Source organism: Anabrus simplex, chromosome 8 (assembly GCF_040414725.1).
Source record: "Anabrus simplex isolate iqAnaSimp1 chromosome 8, ASM4041472v1, whole genome shotgun sequence".
In the NCBI taxonomy this organism is placed as follows: Eukaryota; Metazoa; Arthropoda; class Insecta; order Orthoptera; family Tettigoniidae; genus Anabrus; species Anabrus simplex.
This window is the reverse complement of record NC_090272.1, coordinates 74,676,366-74,693,297: the sequence shown is the minus strand read 5'-3', so window position 1 is coordinate 74,693,297 and position 16,932 is coordinate 74,676,366.

The following is a 16,932-nucleotide window of genomic DNA, read 5'->3' as shown; positions in this document are numbered from 1 at the left end:
GCCGTTAATACAAGGGCTAATCCCATACTAACGAGGTGACTTAAAAAGAAACAATTTACATTACGTTAAAGAAGAATAGGTTGAGAAAAAATAAGTTCACCTCAAAACAATATGAGTGGGAGCTCGAGAGGGTTAAGCACTCTCTATCCCGATATGCAGTTTAAAGATAGAATAGATACCAAGGATCTTTACATTTTAAGGAAGAAAGAAGTTATTAATCGGCCATTACCTTGTTGTTGACCGCTGCCGAAGAAAGAGGCGCTTCCCGCCCCCTGCTATGTACTTTACACACTGAAAGATGGTACAGAAGTGGCGCAGAGACCCAAAAATCAGCAGTTTATATACTCTCGCGGGAAGTTCGAGGCGTTTTAGGGAAGAGAACACCCGCCCACAATCACTTTATTGGCTAGGGAACAGCAACATATTCAAGTTGGGGGAAGATACATCAGATTGGTCAGAAATTAATTAAAGAAATTCGGGATTGGCTAAATACAAAACAAGGGGAAAGAGAGGGGTATACAGCCAACTTAAACAATAACAGAAAGAAATTTAACAAGAAACAAACTTTTGAAATAAAAATTTCTCCAAAAAACAGTTCTTTCACATCGCACTAGGGTGCACCATTGTAGTTTTTCAGTAGTGTCCTCTAGAAGAGAAAGTTCACACTTCTTACTACCGGTAAAACAAAAATACATCAAAAGTGGCACAGTTCAAAAACTCCAAACTTTCCAAGTAGTGACATCTTCTGAGAAACTTGAAAATTAATACCGTCGATAAAGTTCAGACTTCCTCCAGCAGAGGAGTTTCAACTGGCGCACATTTTAAATTAACGGCGTGGAGGTGTACCGCCCGGTACAATGATCATTTATCATTATTACCCACCCTGGTGTACAGATATGTCGTTCAGGACTGAACTGCTCCTAAAGAACTGCTCCTCGGGATGAGTAACTCTTCAAAAAGGACTAACTACGGAGTTGTAGATCTTGAAGTCCCAACCAACGAGAGCTTGCATGCGATATGAGTGGGACATTGTAGAACTAGGAGTAGGAGTAAGACTAATCCGAACAGAAGGTTGGCCAGTGATTAGTGAAATATAAATTTACTTGTGTAGATTGATTGTATTATGTGATACCAGTTGCGAAACCATAAAACTTCGCGTATATTTATGTAAGTGTCGACATAATCTTTTACTTTTCGTGTCGGGAGACTAGCTACGGATCTGTAGTTCTTTTAGTCCCAACTGACCAATGAGAGGCTTGTATGCGGTTTGAGTGAGACGTGAAGGGACTGGGAGTAGGAGTGGGAGTAAGGCTAACCAGAAGGTTGGCCCGGAACTCTTTTACAGGAGTGCGCGGAGAGAACTTTCTAGTGAAATGTAAATTTACTTGTGCAGATTGATTACAATACGAAACACCAGTAGGGAAACAATAAAACTTGGCCAACATTTATGTAAGTATCGACACAATTTTTTACATTTTTGTGTTCGTGATGTACTCTTTTTCTTCTTTCTTAATCTGTTTACCCTCCACGGTCGGTTTTTCACTCGGACTGAGCGAGGGATCTCACCTCTATCGCCTCAAGGGCAGTATCCTGGAGCTTCAGACTCTGGGTCGGGGGATACAACTGGGGAGGATGACCAGCACCTCGCCCAGGCGGCCTCACCTGCTATGCTGAACAGGGGCCTTGGTGGGAGATGGGAAGGTTGGAAGGGATAGACAAGGAAGAGGGAAGGAAGCGGCCGTGGCCTTAAGTTAGGTACCATCCCGGCATTTGCCTGGAGGAGAAGTGGGAAACCACGGAAAACTACTTCTAGGATGGCTGAGGTGGGAATCGGCCCCCCCTCTACTCAGTTGACCTCCCGAGGCTGAGTGGACCCCGTTCCAGCCCTCGTACCACTTTTTCAAATTTCGTGGCAGAGCCGGGAATCGAACCCGGGCCTCCGGGGGTGGCAGCTAATCACACTAACCACTACACCACAGAGGCGGGCCGTGATTTACTCAAATCTAAAATATGCCTAATTCAAATGCACATTATGCGATATTTAGAGGATTTGAAATCATAGCCCAAATTTCATAATCAAAATATTAATAATGTGGAATCACCGAACCTCATTGCTATGCCCCTTAAGACAATCATGATCGTTAATTTTTAAAGGTACATTCGGATGCTGTGGTGTGAAGTGCGAGCAGGTATAACATACCCACGTGCTGGTCACGGGCCAGACGCCTGGGACTCTTGTGAGCGAAGTTACTGAGGGAGAAGAGTAGGAACTAAAAGAACTGTTCCCAAAGAGGTATTCATTTCAGGGACTGAACAGTTCTGACACCAGTCCTACCTGTGAACTACTCTTACCCATCTCTGTTCTGGTGTACGGAAATGGAGGTAAAAGAAGGAGAATGTCAAGACCCTCCTGTATCTTTTCTCTTTTTGTTCTTCCGTCTTCCTTAGAAAGGAAAAGAATAAGAAGAGGAGGAAGAAGAAGGAAAAGTGTTCACAAAGGGAAAAGTGGTTTGTTTTTCCTCTGTGGGTAAGAACTTACAATACATCCATGGTTTTCCTCTGCCTGTCGTAAGGGGCGACTAAAAGTGGTAACCCCCGGGGGTTGTAAACTTACGAGCGCGGGTTTGCGACAAAGAGTCCCCTAACTGAGTCTTACATCGATCTTATTCTAAATCTTTTCGGATCCCAATGATATTAGGTTCTCAAGAACTATGGGGTGCTTCATTTTTCTACCCGCCATGGCATTTTCCCTGCAGCGCACTGCTGACTCCCATGGCGTAATGTTCTTCTGTTCCTAAGGGCTTAGTAAGTCGTGTGCATGATTATCAGTCATGATACCAACTGTTTACGAGATGCTTGTAAATGCCAATCAATTGGTCTAGACCAGGGCCTCTCAGGGTGCATGCGAGAGTGCACTGCACGGCGCAAGGTGCAGGAGATGACTTCACTAGGTTGACTAGAGTGCAAACCCCCCACTCTTCTTTCCCTACATGTGTCTCACCCGCTCGGCCTGTCTCCGCCTTCTTCACCTTCCTGCTGATTCTTCCTTCATTGAGAAATGTTTATGTGCGGTGAGCGGAGACACTCTGTTATACCGGACAATGTTACAGGTGTTAAAAGAACTCTTCTTTTAGTTTGGTTTGAGCACACAATTTCTCTTCTCTACCTCTTATGTCCCCTTTTCTTTGCAATTATACCAGTTATGTCTGGAACATGGGATCGGCTGACAGCAATTCTGAGAGCGTTCTTTAAATTACAATCAGAAATACTCGCACGCAATCTAGTTTTCGTACAAGTCAAAACAGAAAAGCTTTCGCAAATGCATGTGGAACCAAACAAACTTAGGAGCGCGGGTTTGCGATGAAGGGTCCCCTAACTGAGTCTTACATCGATGGAGCTTAGGAAAATCTTCCTTCTACAAATTCTCGTAGAATTCGAGCAAAACCTTTGTATTTAAAAATAGATCTTTTTAATGATCACGTAATTATTGTCCCACAGATTAAGCATTTGGCTTTATCGTCACAACTGAGAAAAATACGAAACTTCACAGTTCGATTGAAATGGATTTTTGGAAGTCTTTGCTTTCTTCGAAACACGTTGCTCCATTATTATTTTGTTGTCTTGCGCTTATTTATTTCACTGATAAGCAAAGCCGTCTATCACCGGACGCTTCGTCGCGCTCAGTAAATTACACCATCCGAGTCGAGCCGAGTTGAGCCGAGTCCGACCGATGAAAGTGCACGGAGCCTCTGCGCCTCGGTTTGCACGCGTGAGATTATGGGCGTCTGAGAGGCCGTGGTCTAGTCAGACGTGGCTCGTAGTGACATTCTAACTCAGCAGAGGTGGTTGAGGTGGGCGCCGTACTTGATCTCAGTAAGACCCTTGGCCAATTCATTTGTCACAATGGACTGGGCGAGTTGGCCGTGCGGTTAGGCGGAGCAGCTGTGCGCTTGCCTTCGAGAGATAGTGGGTTAGAATCCCACTGTCGGCAGCCCTGGGGCTGTACCTTCATTAAGACCACTCCTAGCCCTTGTCTGCCCCATCGTCGCCATAGGTCCTATCTGCGCCGGTGCGACGTAAAGCAAATTGTAAAAAAAAATTCAAATGAAAAACTCCAACTTCTTCTTCTTCTTCTTCGTCTTCTTCCCGTCCTTTCAGCTTTCCGTTTCCCAAAATCTGAGGTTGGCACTTTTGGGGATTAAACAAAATGTTACTGCCTGACGCCAACCCTATGCAGAGAGAGGTGCTCACTGTTGCGTGTTTCTGTGGTGCTCGATAGAGTGATGTGTTGTGAGTAGATAAAAATCAGTATTATCACGATCACAGCCTCCCTGCTCTCGAGCTAAAGAAATTAACCAAAGGCTGCTAAAATCCCCATCTCGGCCGAGAAACGAACTTGGTGCCCTTTGAATAGAAGACCAATGTGTTGATCATTTAGCCAAGGGATCATAACTCCACAAAATGTATGTAAAAGGAAATAAGATAAATTCAATTGTACAAAATGAAGGTTGACTCTTAAAGACTATCATAGTCCAATTTTGGTCAAAAATGAGTGTGCAGTGTCATCTTGCAGCTGTTAAGTTCACACAGAACATAACCTACTCGTACCTCATCAAGCAAAGTGCACAGTTCACAAGAAGAACCGTTTCGATAGTGTAAAAGTTGTTTTCCCAATACGCGGACATTCGTATATGGAGGGAGATAAAGATATGAGCCTTTTTAACACAAAGTCCAGCAGTGAGACAGCAGATGACTGGAGGGATGTGCTTATAAGCAGTAGAAAAAACTTTAGCCTTACAAAATAAACCGTGGTACTGAATTCAACTTCTAGGACAGAGTTGTACAAACCAAAATGCCCTATGCAAACAAGACCAGTCAAAATAGTGAAAACTGACGAACATCAGCCGATGTTTGTTTTACATAAAAGTATTTATTTTGGAAGTTACAATAAAGTTGCTGTGGTTCCAAAGAAGAAGGCAACCGGGTGAGTTGGCCGTGCGGTTAGGGGAGCACAGCTGTGAGCTTAAATCCGGGAGAGAGTGGGTTCGAAACCCACTGTCGGCAGCCATGAAGATGGTTTTCCGTGGTTTCCCATTTTCACACGAGGAAAATGCTGGGTCTGTACCTTAATTAAGGCCACGGCCGCTTCGTTCCCATTCCCAGGCCTTTCTATCCCATCGTCGCCATAAGACCTACCTGTTTCGGTGCGACGTAAAGCAAATAGCAAATAGCAAAAAGAAGGCAAACAAAAAGAAAACTGCGGGCCCCACAGAACTCAAAAGGTTGAACAATAGAGCATTGTCTATAAAATCTGCAAAGTTGAAGGACTTGTAATACCTAAAACAGTTTTTGGTCAATCCGAATGCTCATACGTTCTACGAAGGATTAATGGCAGGCAATATTCCGAGCGGAGATGAATGTGACATTGAGTTTGCAGACGATCCGCTCGTGGCTAAGGGCTCCTAACTGGCAAGAAAGTGTGTTTATGATTTCACTGTACACGTATAATATTTTTCTATGCATCTTGTGTAATAAAATAAGTTGCTCTATGTAATGAGTTTAATTATGTATTTTCTCTCACTAATGTAAAGTAAGATAATCAACTTGAAATCTTAACATTCAAATCCTAAACATCATCATCATCTGTTTACCCTCCAGGTTCGGTTTTTCCCTCGGACTTAGCGAGGGATCCCACCTCTACAGCCGCTGGAGCTTCAGACTCTTGGTCGGGGGATACAACTGGGGAGTATGACCAGTACCTCGCCCAGGCGGCCTCACCTGCTATGCTGAACAGGGGCCTTGTGGAGGGATGGGAAGATTGGAAGGGATAGGCAAGGAAAAGGGAAGGAAGCGGCCGTGGTCTTAAGTTAGGTACCATCCCGGCATTCGCCTGGAGGAGAAGTGGGAAACCACGGAAAACCACTTCCAGGATGGCTGAGGTGGGAATCGAACCCACCTCTACTCAGTTGACCTCCCGAGGCTGAGTGGACCCCGTTCCAGCCCTCGTACCACTTTTCAAATTTCGTGGCAGAGCCGGGAATCGAACCCGGGCCTCCGGGGGTGGCAGCTAATCACGCTAACCACTACACTACAGAGACGGACCAAATCCTAAACAATTAGCAAAATATTACTCTGATCGTTTTTAGCCGTCATCCTTCAAATGAGAGTTTGTATAGAGTACTAGAACTACCTTGAAAGTCACATTTATTTCCCGCCCCGGTATTCTGACAGGGTAATGTGGTTATTGAGTTTACTCGTACATATCCAAAGTAACTATTGACTGGGACCATATAGTGGCCTAGTTAATGAATTACGCTCATAGTGTCAACACTTAACTTGCTGGTGAAAATCGTTTTATTGGGAAGAATGTCATCAGTGCTTGGAAAGAGGATGTAAACACAGATGTGGGTGAATATGCAAACTATAATTACCATCGCAGTTAACTACGATTAGTTGAGCTAAATTGTTGAGTGAAATGTGCAGTAGCTGTTGGGTTCATGTTGTATCAGCTGCGGAAAGAGAACACATTGTATCTGACATGGAGTATCCAGAGTATTGCAGGAGGTACAGTAATGAGTTCACTCAGTGTTTAGTAAATGTTTGACTATCTACAATCTTGTTATCATTATTTATTTATTTTCTTCTTCTTTTCGTTTTGGCCATCTGAGGACCACGTTAATTCATATCACCTTCGTTTCTTCTGGTCTTTCCCCTTGTCCAATATTCTTTCATTCCCATACATTGCAACCTACCGTACGCGCACCTTTTAGCGATACATGGACACCCTAGTGCTGAATAGATCGACTTCGGGCATCTTCGAGATTCGTATTGGCAACCTTTGAAACACAAACTATGAATCGCTTATGCATCGCTGTGTGACATCTCGCGTACACTTTACGTACTAGTACTGTTGTTGTTTACACAGCAAAGCCAAACTGCAGAATTCATGCTGGGAACAAGATTCGCATCGAGAAATGTTATATAATGTTATATAAAGTGTGTATGACACAGTTGTTGGCTTAATATAATAAAGGTTTAGGAAATTCATATCGATCGATCATATTATCGATTCAATTCAGATTTCATTTTCATTCAGTTGGCAGTATTACCGGAACCGTGAGAGGTCCCTCCTTACTCCACTCCCCGTACAAAGAAATATCGCTAAAAGGTGCGAGGACTATACTTCGCTCTTCTGCCATGATGATTTCGTTCTGGGCCTAATTCTGTCCTGAAAACCTTTGCAAGCCTATTTTTAATTTAAAAATCACTCTGCTGTATACCTCTAATTCCTGTATTCCCATTTCTTTTAGGTCCCTTTGTAACTCTTGGATCCAGCGTACTTTGGTTGTCTTGTACACAAGAAACTGTATTGTTTGCAATGTTAACCTCCCCTGGTCGAGATCTATCCTGCCGTTTCGCCGTGATGGTGGAACAGAGAAACAAACAGACACGAAAAATAAAAACCACCGATTTGGTTTTGAGTTGACCTAAAACGGATAAATATCTGAAAAATTGGCAAAACAAACGAAATTACAAACGGCGGACCCCTATATTTTTATTTATTTATTTATTTATTTATTTATTTATTTATTTATTTATTTATTTATTTATTTATGTAGTGGATGATACATGAGATATTTACTATAAAAATACAGTATATCCAGGCCAAACATATACCAAACAGGTGTCTACACGATGTAACCTTATTAATCTGAAATTATTCAGCTCCATGGATCGTCATCACCTTGCAACACGACATTCCGCTGCCTATCTTATTCAAAGACTGGACTCATTTCCTTCCTATGATTCGACCTTGGACGTCATCGACTGATGTCACAGCAATCTGGAGTTTTTCAACATCATGTCATATTTTCCTGGAAATAAGGACATCATATTTTTGACACATAAGTACATATCTTTTATTTTATTTTCATATTATAAAATACATCAAAATGTTGTTTACAAAGCGGCTGCAAATTGCCAGTAAATTAACCTTTTCATGCCCACGTTCTTTTCAGCCTTAGGCATGTGCCATGCCAGATTTTTCTGGATGTTTCGACAATGACTGAAATAGGCTAAAAATACCTTATGTTTACACAGCTACTGAACAGTCATGGAACAACAATATTAGCAATAGTTTGCTCTTAGCTGTTTGACAAGAATTTGACAATGATGTGATAAATGTCTACTGCTTGTTTCACTGTAACTTCCCTTCACTAAACTCATAAAAGTCAGGCTCATTATCATTCCCTAAAATGTCTAAAATATAACCTTGCTTTATGCTTTCTTTATACATCTGCGCATCAATCTCAGAAGACAGCTGTAAAAGAAAACACATTGCACATAATTATCGTCAAAACACAATAAGGCGATTTATGAATCGTCCGTCGTCTGAACATAGCATGATGTGATGAACAGCAAAATTACAGCGTCTGACCGAACTCCGAAGTAGAGAAGAGCGCATTGATTGAAATTCGACTTAAGGCGACACTCCGGGGATAAAAATCGATATTTTTGTCATTTTGGTGAATTTTTAATGAATGAAATTAAAAGGTTTGAGTTTCTTTTTTCTTGTCACGAAGTTATTCAAACAATTTGTCACTGTAATAATGCTTTATTTACCAACTGTAATTTTACATTTAAATCCCATTTTTCTCCCATAATATTCTGCCAAATGTAACAAAATTTGTATGGTATATTAAGAAATCTGAGTATGGAATTTTTGATTGCAGATTGTTTTCAAGTAGTAGGGATTTTTGTCCAAAATTTTCGAACGTAAAAATTACACAAACTTTAGTACGATATATCTCCTTATATAAATTATTTACAGAAAAATCGATATGTAGTGTATATGAAAGAAGTATTATCTACCTAATTAGGAATTTAAATTAACATGTTAATTAAACTTCATGAAAAATGGCATTAAACATTTCAAAAAATGATTTTGGAAAAGCTATTAATTGTATATGAAAGAAATGTTCGTGATATCTCTACTTTTATGTAGATGTTATTCCCACGAAGTTTCGTGAAAATCCATGCATAAGGTAAATAGATTTTTTTTATCTGCGGAGTGTCGCCTTAACTCGTGTCTGGGACAGCGGGAGGGATGTTTACATTCGAATTAATTTGGACATGGGTTGAAAAAATGTTGAAAGAAAAAATCATTGGTGAATTCCACTTCTTTGTGTACAGAAGCAAAGCAAGGTCTTCTGAAATCAAATATTTATTAGTGGAAAGCTTGACGTTATAGATAATAGATTCCATTCTTGAATCATATGGGAAAAATCGTCTGTTCATACACATAGGAATGCATGCAAATACCGCCTTACTGCAATATTCCCCAAAAAATCAAATATTAAAACTTGCTGGAAAGCGTGGCGTGATAAAAATAAAAGGATTGCATTATTTTTCGCATAACAAAGTATGCTTAGGAACCGTCATTCATTATTAGGGCTAGAAATTCATGCAGAGCAGTGTAATCAGTGTGAAATGAAAATTAAAAGTGAGATGCCGTGGTATCATTGGATTCTTCGCTCCTGCGGCTTGTCTCTCTCGTCTCTGAGGTCGCTGCTGCCATCTCAAGTCTCATTAGTTTTAAGACAGACCGGAATAATCTCTTCCTCGGTTCAGTCTTCCAAAAATCATGTAACTTATGTCTTCATCAGTAGAAGAGGAGCATAAAGAAAACGGGGAGCAGAAATGAAGTACCCTCCCTTACCGTTAGATCACGCGGTGAGGGTTCATAATTTTATGATTTCATCAAACTTGTAATTCTCATCCCCCAGAACGCGAGGTAACGGATGCGTGTAATCACAGGCAAGACGGTGAATTGTCTCCCTTCTTCAGCATTTCAGCGGTCTCATTCTCTGTCTTCTAATACGAGTTGCTAGGCGACATTTGTAGAGTGGAAAATTGTAAGAAGCTCAATATTTAATTTATACAACAAAACTAGGCGTACTCCAAATATAGAGTGTTTGAAAAAGAACACCCTAGTTTTAATGTATCCTGGAATCGATACAAAGTGAGATACACTATTCTAGTTTGTGGTGCGTGATTCATCAACTCTCCAGGTTTGGCTGTCCTGCAGTTGGCAGGTCTGCTTGACCTTGAAACGGCACCAGTGCTGTTTGCTTTCCTCTGTTCTACAATGCACTGCACGCACGCCTGGACTGAACTAAGGGAACAGAGGAAACAAAGAGCACTGTCGCCGTCTCAAGGTCAAGCAGACCTGCCAACTGCAGAGGAGCCAAACTTGGAGAGTTGATGAATCACACACCACAAACTAGAATAGTGTATGTCACTCTGTACAGATTCTAGGACACATTAAAAATAGGGAGTCCTTTTCCAAACAACCCGTAGTTTTGCTTTTCTAATGTAGGCCTCTTCTGGACATTGAGATAATACTTATTTACGCAACTGCCACGGAAAGTGATATTTTACGGTACGAGTGAGATCTTTACATCGGAGCCAGAGGCGAGGGCGGAATTTCGAAACAAGTTAAGCAGACTTATCACTATTTTGTTTCATATTATGGTGAATGTATTTCTTTCAATGCTGAAAACATTTCTTATCAGACACAGTAGAGGTCCCCATACTATAAAACACGTAAAACTATGCAATTTCCTCAATTGTTCCGAAAGTTAAAGGGCTAAAGGCCCCGGAAAGGTTTCAAATTGTGAGTCTTGGACAGTTCTATCAAACTAAATAAAAACAAATTTCGAAAATTACTTTCGGCTTATAGGCCGATCCGGAAAAAAGCCTAAAAACACTTATTCCTTTGCTCATTTTCTTTTTATTCAATTAATAGCCAGATTAGCTTATTTACATAATTCTTTCTGTACTGTGTTCCTTGGTTCAGTACCCTCCGGCGTTTTATTTTACTTCTTGAAAAATGTCCACACCGAATGTAGTTATAAGGGCTTAAGTGAAACTCTGCATTGACTCACATTAGCACTCGTAGTTTTAGAAAAAAGCAAACTGCTAATCTAATCGACTGGATAACGACGATTAAGAAAATGATTGTAAATTTTAGAAATAAATAAATAATATATTCTTATATTTCATTATATTTTATTTGCCTAAAATGTGTAGCTCATATCCCTAGGATGTTTCAACACTGAGTTGCTTGCCTGAAGAGCAAGAACTGAGGATTTTAAATTGAATATTTAATGATAAAGGATTTATGACAAATCTTCCGCAAATCACCCATGTTTGACTCATGCACGGATTGTTTTGTTTTGTTTTGTTTTGTATTGTTTTGTTTAGTTTTTGGTTTGTTTTTGTTTTGTTTTTGGTTTTGTTTTGTTTTGTTTTGTTTTTTGTTTTGTTTTGTTTTGTTTTGTTTTGTTTTGTTTTGTTTTGTTTTGTTTTGTTTTGTTTTGTTTTGGTTTTTGTTTTTGTTTTTGTTTTTGTTTTTGTTTTTGTTTTTGTTTTTGTTTTTGTTTTTGTTTTTGTTTTGTTTTGTTTTGTTTTGTTTTGTTTTGTTTTGTTTTGTTTTGTTTTGTTTTGTTTTGTTTTGTTTTGTTTTGTTTTGTTTTGTTTTGTTTTGTTTTGTTTTGTTTTGTTTTGTTTTGTTTTGTTTTGTTTTGTTTTGTTTTGTTTTGTTTTGTTTTGTTTTGTTTTGTTTTGTTTTGTTTTGTTTTGTTTTGTTTTGTTTTGTTTTGTTTTGTTTTGTTTTGTTTTGTTTTGTTTTGTTTTGTTTTGTTTTGTTTTGTTTTGTTTTGTTTTGTTTTGTTTTGTTTTGTTTTGTTTTGTTTTGTTTTGTTTTGTTTTGTTTTGTTTTGTTTTGTTTTGTTTTGTTTTGTTTTGTTTTGTTTTGTTTTGTTTTGTTTTGTTTTGTTTTGTTTTGTTTTGTTTTGTTTTGTTTTGTTTTGTTTTGTTTTGTTTTGTTTTGTTTTGTTTTGTTTTGTTTTGTTTTGTTTTGTTTTGTTTTGTTTTGTTTTGTTTTGTTTTGTTTTGTTTTGTTTTGTTTTGTTGTGAGTATATTGCTAAGAACGATATAAGAGGTGTGTTCATGGAGTCGTGTGGTAAGAAAACATCAACAATAATATTAGTTGAAGTAGTGAACAGTCCACTAAGCTACCAGAGTCGTAAACATGGTCATGCAGTGCTGGATTAATGAAGGTAATACGAATGTTACTGTCATACACTGCCTGACGAAATAACTGAAGCACCCAGAAGGAATGGCCGGATGTCAATGTAACTTCGTACACGTACACACCATCAGCGGGTAAGTGATTCAAAGGAGTTGCAATTCTCTGTGACACGTAGAACGGCCACCAGAGTGCATTAGTGTTGTTAGTGGTGGTGATTATTGTTTTAAGAGGAAGTGCAACTAGGCAGCCATCCTCTCTATAACACTAATCAGAGGGGAAAAAATGGAAGGGATCCGACACTTCGAAAAATGAAGGTATCGGCCAAAGGAAGACAAGGGCCACGAAGGGCGTGAAAATGAAAGACTCCCTAGCCCTCGCAAACCTAATAGCGTCGGGGTCGGAAAAGAACAAGAGTTGACCAAGGGAGGTCGGATAGAATAGATGAAAGTAAGGAGCCTGGCACAAGTAAGTAGAAGCAATGCCAGGACTCAGCTAAGGGCCCTGTGGTTGCCAATCCACGCTCCAAAGTTTAGAGCCCCTGGTGCCCCTTTTAGTCGCCTCTTACGACTTAGTGTTGTTACCAGACCTGGTAGGGTATATAAGGGGCGTGACTTGGGTAGGATACATACTCCTCACTAACATAACCTGGAATAGCATGTGCTATTCTCAAAATGTAAGGTTTTACATGTAGGCATCTTTCTATTTCCAACTATGTGGTTTTGCCCTGACCCTTACTACCCAAGTACACCGCTATTATACCTTATCGCCACATCTGGCCTGGTAGCATGCTGAACGTAGGAACAGGCAGATATTCCTGTAGTATCACTTCCCAATCCTCCCTGTCGAAGGCGATGTACATTGAGCTGATCGCCACGCGGGGGGCGGGGGGGGGGAGGAAGAGTTCTGGTTTTCGGGCCTTCACCCCCTTACTCTCGAAAAAGAGAACGTCAGATGTTGAGTGATCACTGTGAAGGACACGGAGTTGCCGCGTACTCGCGTGAGACAGCGTTACCTGCACCTAACACAAATTGAAAAGGACCTCCTTGTGGGTCTCCATTTTGCCGGAGAGCAGTGAGGACTTCATTAAGATAAGTTTCCAATTTCAAGTTTCTAAGGATTTAACATAAACAAACATCACATCTAATTTTTAGTATGATTTGAGAGAATCTGATATACTTCCTCAAGAATGAAACATGTCCTTCGTTTTAATTAAGTTGTTTCTTTTCCAAGTATAATTCCGTTGCCATATTGTTTTCTTTATCAGGTAGTTCATAAATTTATGTATTCAAAATTAGTTTCAAGTTTATTTATTTTGCGTCCCGCTAACTACTTTTGAAGGTTTTTGAAGACACGGAGATACCGGAATTTTGTCCCGCAGGAGTACATTTCCGTGTCTGTATATCTACTGACACGAGGCTGGCGTATTTGGGCACCTTCAAATACACCGGACTGAGCAAGGGTCGAACCTGCCAAGTTGGTGTCAGAAGACCAGCGCTTCAACCGTCTGAGTCACTGAGGCCGGCAAAATTAGTTTCAGCAGACTGAAGAACCTAACAGTTATACAAAAATAACTTTGTCTTTTCTCATACATAATGAGGAATGTTTTTAAGCTTCGAAGTTCAACTTGCCTTCAGCTTGTTAGATTTACCAATAATATTAACTGGAGTTAGCACTTAAACACCCGTATGTGATGTGCCTTATTTTTAATTTTTTTAATTTTTTTTATTTATTACTTTTTTTGCTATTTGCTTTACGTCACACCGACACAAATATGTCTTACGGGGACGATGGGATAGGAAAGACCTAGGAATTAGCAGGAAGCGGCCATGGCCTTAATTAAGGCACAGCCCGGCATTTGCCTGGTGTGAAAATGGGAAACCACGGAAAACCATCTTCAGAGCTGCTGACAGTGGGGCTCGAACCCACTATCTCCCGATTACTGGATACTGGCCGCACTTAAGCGACTGCAGCTATCGAGCTCGGTATATGGCTTAACATAATGGAATAGTGCGGCTCCATGGCTAAAAGGTTAGCGTGTTGGCCTTTGGTCACAGGGGTCTCGGGTTCGACTCCCGGCAGGGTTGGGAATTTTAACCATCATTGGTTAAATTCTCTGGCACGGGAGCTGGGTGTATGTGTCGTCTTCATCATCATTTCATCCTCATCACGACGCGCAGGTCGCCTACGGGTGACAAATAAAAAGACCTGCACCTGGCGAGCCGAACATGTCCTCGGACACTCCCGGCACTAAAAGCCGTACGCCATTTCATTTCATAATAAAATGTATAAAAATAAATTAGTGTGCTTAGTAAGATTAAAAACTTAGGATTCAAAGGGGGTACGTGTTGATAAACAAAAGTATACTTGCTGTACCGTAGGTATTCCTGAAGCTTGTGGTAACTGGATAACGAGGGAAATAAACGGTGACTGATATGCGTGATTGTAAAACAAGCAAAGCAAAGCAATCTCCGTACAGGCCATGGAGGCCCTTGGAGTGGTGGAAGGTAAAGGCTTCCACTATTCGTAACCTCGGCACTTGATGGGGTAGAGTGGTTAGCTCTACGCCCGGCCGCCTTTGCACCCAGGAATTAACCTGGTACTCATTTCCGGTGTAGGCTGAGTGAATCTCAGGGCCATGTGCACCTACGGAAGTGGAAGTGAGTCCGAGGGAAAAACCAACCCTGGTGGGTAACCAGATTAAGAAAGAAAGAAAAGAAACTTTACTTTTTTCCTAATCTCATCCATTTGCTCTTAATATATTAGAAGGAATTAAGAACCTCTTGATTCTGTGTCCAGTCAACAAGAATGCATCGGCTTCATTGGTCAAGATGCTTTGTTAGAAGTGCCAAAACTGTGTTCAACTTTTGAAATGGATGCTCAGACCGTTTTAAAACAACGAAACCATAAAAGAAGAAGGTAATTCTGTAGGTTTTGTTAATATGTGGTACTGTGGGTAAACACAGAAAGAGAACTGCAGCAGAGACTGTATGAGTTAACAGACAGTTTAAAGCACGAGTGCCAAACCTTGCCCGCTGTAAGAGCGGTGCTAGTGCTAGAAGTACCTGTACCGAGCTCGATAGCTGCCGTCGCTTAAGTGCGGCCAGTATCCAGTATTCGGGAGATAGTAGGTTCGAACCCCACTGTCGGCAGCCCTGAAGATGGTTTTCCGTGGTTTCCCATTTTCACACCAGGCAAATGCTGGGGCTGTACCTTAATTAAGGCCACGGCCGCTTCCTTCCCACTCCTAGCCCTTCCCTGTCCCATCGTCGTCATAAGACCTATCTGTGTCGGTGCGACGTAAAGCGAATACCAAAAAAAAAATTAAAAATAGAAATACCTGTGCACGCAGAGGCAAGTCTCTTCCTCTCAGCGTAGTGATGGGATAATCGAATACAAGACAATCATTTATTTGATTATTTCATTTCATTCGATTATTCATTCGATTCAATGAGGCAATCGAACAGTGATTTTTTCCATTCGTTTGTTTATTCGAGTATGTAATTAATCGGGTAAAAGTTAATCGATTATTAAAACTATTCAATTATTGAACTGAACGGTATTAGAAACGCATTCGATATTTTACTCGATGGAAAAAATGAAATGACGTATGGCTTTTAGTGCCGGGAGTGTCCGAGGACATGTTCGGCTTGCCAGGTGCAGGTCTTTTGATTTGACTCCCGTAGGTGACCTGCGCGTCGTGATGAGGATGACATGATTATGAAGACGACACATACACCCAGCCCCCGCGCCAGCGAAATTAACCAATGATGCTTAAAATTCCCGACCCTGTCTGGAATCGAACCCGGGACTCCTGTGACCAAAGGTCGGATAGAGGTTATTCGATTATCCCATCATTACCTCAGCCGGTGTGTTGCTGACTCAGGGCTGTGCACACCTACCAATGACAGACTCCAGTTATCTGTTGTTATCGGCACGTAATGGACGAAACGTTCAGCTACATAGGCTAGGCTTAAGGACTGACATAGAATTTGTTAGTGCGTGTTTGTGTACTTCTGTATCCGCACCGTTGCTTCAATATATACTACTTTTTAACTTTCATGTAAGTTTATAAATACATGACTTGCTTCGAAATCGATATTGTAGCGGCATATCATTCGGCATTATTCTGTTTCATAATATGGTTCGTAGAAGAGATAAGCATATTAAGCCCCTAAAAACAAAGGGCCGATTGAAGAAACGGTGTTTAGACGATGTTCAGTGTTAAACAATGTCTAAGTATGGCTGCCACATTGGAGAGACGTTATTTATCACTTAGACACTGTCTAAATATGATGTTCAACTGGCTATGTTTAAACGCTGCCGATAACACTGTTTAACCTAAAATTTTAGGAGTGAATCACAATGAGAGGTTAAATACCGTGATATACACAATTTGTATTATCATGTTGAGACGATTCTGGAACGAAAGATAGTCCGACGGCCACCCTGTGAGTCGTCTGCTGCGAAATCGCAGCGACTCGTTTGAAATGACGGGGAGGTACTGTTTAAAACACAATTTCACTTTTCAAGAGACTTGTTTCTTGATAACTGTCAACTTGACTACAATTCTTGGAAACCGATATATTTTAGTATACATGGAATCAGTTCTATGGAATTACAGGACACTTCGACTACATACATATCACAATTGCCCCGATCGTCAGAGGGTTGTCACATACAATACATCAACCAGGAAGCATTCATTTATATTATATTTACTGCCAAGTAAGCACACATAATAGTGACAACTGAAAAGTAAGTTGTGTTTTTGTAATAATCGTCACGCTAATTCAGATTAGTTTTCGGCAACTATGAGACAGGAAAAGGCAAGGACTGG